Source organism: Sciurus vulgaris (genome assembly GCF_902686455.1).
Source record: "Sciurus vulgaris genome assembly, chromosome: 3".
Lineage (NCBI taxonomy): Eukaryota > Metazoa > Chordata > Mammalia > Rodentia > Sciuridae > Sciurus > Sciurus vulgaris.
Window position 1 is genome coordinate 152559720 of NC_136463.1, and position 10107 is coordinate 152569826.

The window sequence follows — 10107 nt, forward strand, 5'->3', positions numbered from 1 at the left end:
GCTCATTATGATTCCTGTCCAGAAGTAAAGAAGCACTGGAGTAGAGAACAGCTAAAACTCCCCAAGTGTCAGTTATATGAATAGGCAACTTCTGTTTCCTCCCACCAGTTTCTTGTTAAAAGAACACTTTACTCCTCCTTTTCATTTTTGTGAGGGGGGAGAACTTCAGTTTTTTAGGAGCCTTTTCCTGGCCTATGAGATCTGAGGATAAAAGGGTCTCCACAAATGTGCCTGAGCCCACAGCCAGAGAGCTGGTTGAGCAGGACCACGATTAGGCTGAATAATGTGAAGTGCTAAACCTGCCCTAGGTACAAAATCTAAAGTGGGCGCCAAAAACTTCAGTCATGCAATAGTTCTTAAAATCAAAATTAATGCAAAAGAATAGCTCAAATTATAATTACCTGTTATATATCCTATTCATTCACAGCTGGAATATCTCAGGTAACTAGCCAAAAGTTAAAGTCTATCATCTGTCCATCTCTTAATTCATTCCTTGCCTTTTTACACCTTCCACGTGGTAATTTGGTTGCCCTTTTCTTTATTATGGAACCCAGACACTGAATAAAAGAAAGTGTTTCCTGGAACGAGTCTCCAAAGTTGTTTTTTCATTACTATTAATTATAGTGCAGATGAAAATCTATTCCTAAAATAGACTTTGAATTTTGCTGAAATTTTTTTAATTTATGGGACATTAAGGTTATTTCTAAAATTATAATTCACAAAATGTATCATTATATTTAGAAAACTGTGAATGTTTAGACATTGTCCCCTGAATTTTTGTTGCATTGTGAGATTTTATTAAAAAAAAAAATTTTACTTAAAAATTCCAACCAATGGCTGGTGACTACCAACTTGCATTAAGAAAGATGACACATGTCATGACAGTCAATAGTGGCTGGCATCCTCTGTACTTATAAGCAACTCTGTGTTATTCTTGGTGCTATTTAATATCCCAAGGTATATGCAAACGAATGTCAACTGTTATTGACACCAAAAAGGTAGGGAAGGTCCTGCAGACATAAGAATCAGCCACCCTGATCAGAAGTAGTCTTGTGATGTTTGCCATGTCCTCATTCAGATCTGTGTTCAGAGGCGTCCCTTGTTTTGAAAGGGTGCCTTTCTAGAAGGAACCAGTCCGCCTGCTCTTAAGGCAGATTTCAAAGTCTTTCTCCGCAGAACATTCAGACTGAAGGTTTAGATGACGAGTTTTCATGCTAGTTTGTTTGTCTTTTACTATATATCTTAGTGTTTGAAGATACTTAACTTTTTAAAATGCACCTTTTCATAGCGTGTAAATAGAAAATGTATAATTTCTTAGAAAGAAGTGGAAAAGATGAATACTTTGAAGCTGTAGTTTTTAATGTTTTCTATATCCTACCTTGTGCCTTTTGGACATTATTCAACTCAGGTTGGAAGTCTGCACTCATATAAACATTTGAAAATAAAAATTCCTAGGCCCTCAGGCAGAAGGGATTGTAGTCATCTGGCAGCTCCTCAAAACCCTTTGTCCAAATGATGCCTCTCCTGGAGCAATAGAGATGGAAGCAGAGCTTCTGAGGGACCAGGTGGCAAGGCTGGACAGTTGGGGTATCCCTGCAGTTCAATACTTTGCCCCCACTTCTGCTTCTTCCAAGGCCCCTTCCTGAGCCCTAAGGTGCCTTTTAAAACCACAGAATAGTTCAACTACTTTTCTTTGGCTTGAAACCCTTTTTGATAACTTCATGGAATGTTTGCACCTTTTAAAGATTAACCCTCTTTTGAGACCATAATGTGGTCTCAAAATGTAAATTCTGTAGAAAATCCACAGTACTTTGTAATTATTGGATGGGTTTTAATAATTCATATGGAGGAAAATAAATATGAATGGCTATTCAAATCTGAAATGACCCATCAAAGATTTTAATTAATATTTAAGAAAATGTGAAATAGAAACTAGAAAAATAAAGATTTAAGGGAAGGAGGAAGACGGATTTTAAAAGATGCAATCAAATAGAGTAGACAATTATAGTTCAGACAACAGGCAAGGATGAAAGTGGTTTAGTTACTGTATCATTAACCAGTTTGGAACACTGTAATACAGCCCTGTTCTTCCCAGTGCCTCCGTCACTTTCAACATCAGTATTTTTCATTCCTTTATTTTAGACAAAAGGATGACAGTGTTCCTTAAGGAACATTTCTGGGGTTTCTGTATTTTGTTTAGATGTGCAGTCCGTTTTTGTTTTCTGCACTGTACCCCCTTCCTTTCTTTTACGTCATGTTATGCCATTCAATCTCTGATAAAAAATTCCAAAGGACTGCAGAACTATATGCAGGAGTGGTTTTAGCCCCCCATATTTTAAAGCTGAATTTAAATTACAAATATAAAAATATGTAATGAAAAAATATAAAAATATATCATGAACATATATTTCATAAATTAGAAATAAATTATATCACATATTCATTTGATCACTACTAATTTTACTCAAAATTCACACAGTTTTTAATGTTTAGGTTTTCTTCATGTATTAATGGAAGATACAAAGCACTCTCCACTTTTATTTTTCTAAAACACTAATACTTTTGAAGTAGTTATTCAAATTATAAAACATTTAAACTACTCAAATCTAACTAAATTGTCTACAACTTATTGATAAAAGTACAAATAGTAGAAAAAGTTGTAGAAAATATGTTTTAAGAATTTGTCCTGAGGGCAACCTCAATTAGTTATTCAAAACTGGACCACTGACTAATTGGTAGAAATAAAGCAAACGGAGAATTGTGTATTCTGTAGAACAATTTGATCTTCTCAAGTATGTCCAGCCTTAAAACAAATACCAAATATGTTAATAAAAATATATTTTATTCATTGAAATGAAAGTAAATGTGACAAAATAATGTTTGTATACTGAAAAGATATGATCGTTATAGATAAAATTTTTACTGATAGTTGCAATAATAAATCTAATTATAATATTTAATGACTATTGGATTGAATTTATAATTACAAAACAAAGTTTTAAAGCTGAAAGAAAATCTGACATGGATCGATCTCATCAAACAATTTAAGGGTGTAAAACCCAAATCTAAAGAGATTAAGTGATTGCCACATGTCTAATATCATTTTTCTACTTTAAATTTTAAATATCTGGAGGAAGAAGTTCAAGTACCCTCCCAGAGTGATCCTGTTGATTTTTTTTTTTTTTTTTTTTTTTAGGTCCGGGAGTTCTCTTTCCTTTTCTCAGCTTTCCTCCCCATTATAATTTCATATCTTAAAAGTACATGCTTACCAAACACTTTGACTGTTATGCCTTTGGCTTCCTTTTGGGCTTTGCTCAAAATTTTATCTTGTGTCTTCACAAACCCTCCCAATAAACAACACCCAGCCAGGGAAGCCTTCCTGAATTACATCCTCTCCCCTAAGATTCACTACATAATTTCCTTGTTCCCGGAATGTCTTATACTTGGGAATGAAACACTGATCACTTCATATGTTATTACATTATTTCATAAGCACCTCTCTCCTATTATATTGAATAGGAATAGAATAATTCTTCTTGGGTTTTTTTTTTTTTTTTTTTTAATCTCTGGCATTTGGTCTAGTCTTGAATTAGACACTTTATAAAATTTTGTGAAAGGAATGTATTACTGGACTAATGGGCAGATAACTACATGCATAAATGAATGACTGGAAGAATTAATGAAAGAACAAATCAAGGAGGTGAAATTGAATAGGATGGGTTTCTCAACCTTGGCATTACTGTTATCTTAGGGTTGAGTAATCCTTTGTTGTGGGAGATTGTCCTGTGCATCTCAGAATATTTAGCAGCATCCCTGGTCTCTACCTGCTAGGTGCCAGTAGCAAATCTCTCATGTGCCCACCCAGTTGTAGCTAACAAAAATATTGCCAGACATTGCCAAATATCTCCCTTGGGGCAAAACTATTCTTGGCTGAGAGCTTGTGGAATGGATAGAAGGATGACAGGACGCAGCAGTTCAGGTGAAGAGCAGGAATTAGAAACCTGGTCTCTGTCTCAGTATAGTACTTTTCCATTATGGTTTAGACTTACTGAGCTCCAAATGCAATTCTTAATTTTCTCATAAAATATTATTTTGTTTTATTTTATGGTGCTAGGTTTCATAAAATATTCTTAAAACCTGAGATCAAAAACAAATTTAATAGTAATATAATTTATGGAATAAAGTCTGTAGAAAACAGCATCAGGAGTAAAAGTATGCCTTCCTTGTATTGACTTATTTGTTTTAAAAATAGTATTCATCTGTAGTTGATGTTATTAAATGATACTTAGTAGACCCTACCTGAAAATTTGTTCCTAGAAGCTGTATAGTTTTTTTTTTTTTAATTTTTCTAAATGCCACTTCATAGCACCATCTTGTGGATCTTAGAGGAATACATTGATTTCACTTTAAAATGTCTAGCTATTTCTCCACAAAGGGAGTGAAAGAGAACAGAGAGACTATTTTTAAAAAAGAAAATACATTTTGCTTATTGAAATGTTCTACCAAACTCTGAATTAGGGACCCAGGGAAATTTGGCTTCAATTTTGGCATTGGTCAAGATTTACTAACTGGCTTCAAGTACAGCTTGGAAATTCAAATAACTACATACCTGTGTCATTTTCATTGTGTCTGCATCACATAAATTATCATCATGTTTGGCAAAGCAAGGATGTGCCAACCAGTCAGGTCATCCTCATATGCTGTTTAATAATGGAACATTCATCTTGAATGTACAGATATGACTTAGAATTATAATTTCCTTATATGCTAGCAGTATTAAAAAGCAAAGTGATACAAAATTAGGGAGGATTATAAAAGTTGATCATGTTATATGGAAAATATAAGACTCTTTAAACTGTTAAGTTGAAAAACAGGGATGTTTAGGGGGAGATGAATAAATTCCTGTGCCATGATGTCAGGCTTTTAAAATTTGATTACTAGAATTATAAAAATATAATTGCAGCTTCATTTCATGTATCTTCCTTGTTATAGGAATTTCATTCTGTGATGGTATCTAGCATTAGTCTCTGAAAAACATTGATCTAATATTTAGCCATTTGGTATTTGGCCTAAATATGTGTTTGATATGCCTTTATTCTAAATCTAAAAGTAAAGTAAAATGTAAAGGAAATGATCTCAAACCATAATGGATTTGAAGTATCTTCCTCTTTTTGAAATGTGAATTTTTCCTTTCTAATTTGAAAGAAAATATTCATCACAAAATACCAGGATCATCAAATGCTAAGGGCAGTAAAGGAAGCCTGTGTGGGATTTCTGATGTGGAAAAGTATCTCCACTAACAGATATACTTAAAATCTAATTGTATGGGCTAAATGTTTAATTAATTAAAATTCGTATTTGTTTTGTCCATCCTGATAGACAGTCTCCTTGTCTTGTCCATGAGATAAGCTTCCCAAATACAAAGATTCAGCAAAGATTTGGTTCCTTGATCATCTCCTTTGTTCATGTTTTCAAATAGAAACATCAAGACCTGCCAACCAGTTTCAGCCTGGGGCATCTAGGTATTTAAGCTCCATTCTTTCATAAAATAAGATACCAATACTTTGGGAAATGGAGAGAAAGCAAGGATGGTAAAAACAGAACTTTTCCTACTGTAACTTTCATGTAATAGCACAGTAGACTACTTTGCCTGCCTATATGGTTGAAAATAGATGCTCAGAGGTGGATCAGGTTGGCAGTAGTTGTAATGGCATTCATCTCTATTTAACCCCATATTGCCTCTGTAAGAAGTCAATCCCTGCTATGAATAATATGTTTTCTGGCTTTGGGTGAACATAAAGAAGTCGTATCTAATTAGTCAAATATTGCATGGTGGAAAGAACTTTAGACCAGAGATCAAAAGTCACATTTCTATGCCAGCCTATCACCAAGTAAATAACACTGGACAAGTAGCTTCACCTCTCTGCACCTTAGCTGCCTTATCTGTAAAATGAGGGTGCTGAATTCGGTGTTTTAAAATCTCTTTTCCAGCTTACTATATTAGCATTCTATGAATTGTCCTCTTGGGTAGGAACATAACTCAACTTCAATAATCTCATTCTGAAAGTGGCACCAAGGGATGATTGAGAAGTGTCCTGTACAGTTTAGGGATCTAACATGTTAAGCCATCTCTAACTTCCCTTTCTAGTGTAGGCGTACGATGAATTAAGGTTGTTTTCTTCTTTTTTTTTTTTTTAACTTTTCTTGATACCATTTATTTTCCACATATGCCACATCATAAAGATTTTGTTTTAATTGTAAATATTTCCTTAAAGTTTTAGAGAATATCTTCTAATTCTGCCATTCCAAAATCAAGGTTCTAATTATCTGAACCGTTCATAATATACATTCCTTTTCATACTGTACAGTCTCTTCCTAAAGAGGCCTGCAGAACATGTATCCCTTTCATTGTTCCACAATGCAAGTAATGTTGGATCTCACTACAAGAAACACTGTCTTGTTGAATATTCATAATAGCTATCATCGTTTTAATGATTCTGGAGGCCACTTTACCTTTATTTTCTGATTGTTTTGGACTTGACTTGTCATTTACTTTTTGGCAGAAGGTTTTTGGTCTATCATTCCTGGAAATAGCTTTATTTACTTTTCTAACCATATCATTTATCCTTTCCTGACACAGAAGCCATTCCTGGGAAGACTTAATGCTTCTCTGGTATCTTTTCTAACTCTTTTGCTTTATCGTATTTAATTATTTTCTCCTAGAAACAAATAATCTCTGAACTTTCTCTTAACATTAGGATGGCCATTTTCAAGATAAATGAACTACCTCAATACATTAATAAAGTACTCTTAATGATTCAGACATCTACTGTTTTCATTACCACAGCAATCATTTCAGAATCTGATAAATTCCATTAAAAGGTAAACTGTAACCATTTTGAGTTTAAGTTAGTGGGTCTCCTTTTGTCACCTTGGCCAAACATGATTTTGTAATGAGAGTCATGTTCAGTAATCTATGGAATAAAAAATAGTTGAATGTGAGAATTAAAATTGATATATGTTTATATATACACATTATTTACAAGTAATGAGAGGGTCAGTGTAAAGATTGGATTCTGCTGCAATAAGGAATCAGAAGGAATGAATAAGAAGTATTTTCACTGAATGCTAACCTCTTGGTCTACCTTAACCTTTCACCTACTGAAATATGATACTTACTGTAAAACTGAAATCCCAATATGTATCATGTTGAACATCAGCCAACAGTTGTGGCAAAGGTGATTAGTCAGTGAATATCAAAGTTAGTTGTGATTTTAAATGTAATTGTGACCTACTAGAATAAACAGTATTGGAGTTAACAATATAATTTATTCATTGGACCTATACATTGAAGCCAATATGATCAGATATTCTGATTAAACCACTCAACCAAAACACTTTTGGGGACTGGATTCATAACATTATTTTATTTTTTTAATTCCATTATAAGGAACTGTATATTTAAGTAGTTTATGTCGTTAGCTGATGACAACTTTGTTTCTAAACTATTTAATAAAAGGATTTTCATACCATTGGTTCTTTTTTCTCTCTTAAAGTTACATAGTCATGTTATTTTTATTTTATTTACAAATTAAGCACATTTAAATTACTTATCTTCTTTTAAATTTTAATTGAGAAATGCTTTTAAAAGTAGGAATTAGACATATTGTGCCCAAAATATTGAAAAACATAATCCCTTTAAAAATATCTACCGTCTCGCTCCTCCCTTTCTTTTTAATTCTAACTAGTTAGTTTCCTTTGAAGGAGTCTTTTGCCAATGTTTCTGCAAACTATTTTTGTTTGAAAATTTCAGGGTGGAATCGTTTTTTTAGATGAAGGAAACTGTATTTGCAATTACAGCTTATAAAGTAAAGAAAACCATAAATTCCCTTTGGCATCAATTTGACTGAAGGTCAAAATTAGATTTCCTCTTCCTATAACATTTGAATTAGAAACCCCTCTTTCTTTAAGTAGAAAGATGTGGGGGAGGGGGGAGTGGCATCACTGGAAATTACAAAATATGCTGTGTGAATACTAAAGTATAATTTTAAGTGAACAGTTCAGTTAATTTTGACCTTATCTGTATGGTAATTTTTTAGTGTTAATATGATGGCATTTTACATTTCAATTCAATAAAAAATTGGCTTTAAAATTTTTGGATTGACACTTTTAAGAGTTGAAATCATTATTTTCATATTAAACTGCATGCAGTAGTAATGGTAAAAATGGCGAATAATGGTATGGAGGTCTATTAGACAATGGAATTTATTAGGTACTGTGAAAAATGAAAAAAGTACTTGTAGAAAGATAATTCCTGGCCTCTGAGACCCTGTAATTTAAAGTTGTCTTTTTTTAAAACAAACTTCCATGCCAAACATTCACAAATCAATCTTGAAGTTGCCCTTTGAGTGGGAAAGTATGGGGGCTGGGCTAGAAAAATCATCTCCTTTACTCTGATCAACTCTTATTATGATGGTATCTCAAGATAAATTGAGAATTCCAACTCATTTCACATTAATTACTGAATATATGTTAAACTAATGTTTATATATGACAGCACAAATCACTGAGCTGAAAAATACTTGAAAAAGTCCTCTAAAGAGGCAAGGAATTAGACTTTAAGAGAAATGTAAAATCATGAAAGGGTTATTCAGTCAGGATAAGATTAAATTCCTTTGGTAAATAAATTTGATTCATGTTCAATCAATAAGAATCTCATAAAACATTATAAACTGATAATTTCACCACCTGAAGAAAGTGCCACACATTAACTCTTTTTAGCAGAAGGTTGCCATAAGGTGGATATGAAGATATACCTTAGTCAACCACTTTACCAATACCTTTCCTTGACTTCTTCAGCCCTTGTCCAAGGGTTTACAGAGATTTCTGAGGACCATTTAGGCTTTGTGTAAAGAAAATGTGTGTACATCTCTAGATTTTCCCCAATATCATCAATAACCTGTTATCCGTGATACTGTACCAATTTCCATCATAATTTGTTGCATAGTTTAAAGTAATTCTTATATAGATACATTTCTTTCTTCCTTTTTTTTTAATGTCCTTACTATGCGTATAAGATGGGCTTTTTAAGACTGGATGACATCTATACACATTAGGCAGTATAAATGTTTACTGTCAGGTTCTTAAGTGGAAGGGTATGTATTTGTTCACTCTCTATTGTAGAAAATTTCAAACACAGAAGCAGAGTAGAATAGCAAATTCTATGTACCTAACTTCAATAATTATTAACATGTATCCAATTTTATTTCATCTGTACTCCCTCCATTTTCCTTTATCCAGCACCCTACCCTTCAAAGAATGATTTTAAAGAGAAGCCCAACTGTCATATTTCATCCATTAATTTAAGAGGAGAGTTTTGAAGTGAATAGATCACTAGTCTTTCTATGACTTATGTCTGTTTTGGAAAAGTTCAGGTTACCAATTGGTCACTGTCAGAGAGTCTTTTACCCTCAAGAATTCCTGTCACAGCCCTGGTTCCTTTCTCTCATCTTTCTGTGCATATTTCCTTCGCCACCCATTGATCATGGAATCACCTTTGGAATACCCATGAATTCACATTAACTTGGCAACTTGGTTTGAAAGGTGTCCAAGGGAATCACTGTTCATTCACTCTCATTTGTGTTCTTGTCACCGGAGGTGCAGTGTTGAGCAAGTCAGACAAAGAACCTGAACTCCAGCTTATTTTCTAGTTGTGAGCAAGAGACTTGAAAGACTACCACTTTGTGTGGAGATTGTTGTTTCTGATTCCACCCATTTTTCACCTGGGATACTTGCACCCTCACAAAAAGCCCATACTATTGAACTAAGTAAACATGTAAAGTAATGATAAATATTTTTTTTAAAGCCCACACTTATATGGGAGCTAATAAATTTTATTTGTGTCTGTTGCCACCTGGCTCACCCAAATCCCAGTCTGTGCCCTAAAGATTACTCTAGGGAAATCTGGGAAAATGTGAATGACCGCTTTTTCATCTCAAGATAAAATATTAATAGGAAAATAACCCCTAAACCCTATGTTCAAAACTCATGGCCTTGAGAATGAAATTTCTAAATTAGATGACGACATTAAGAAAATATGCTTAAATC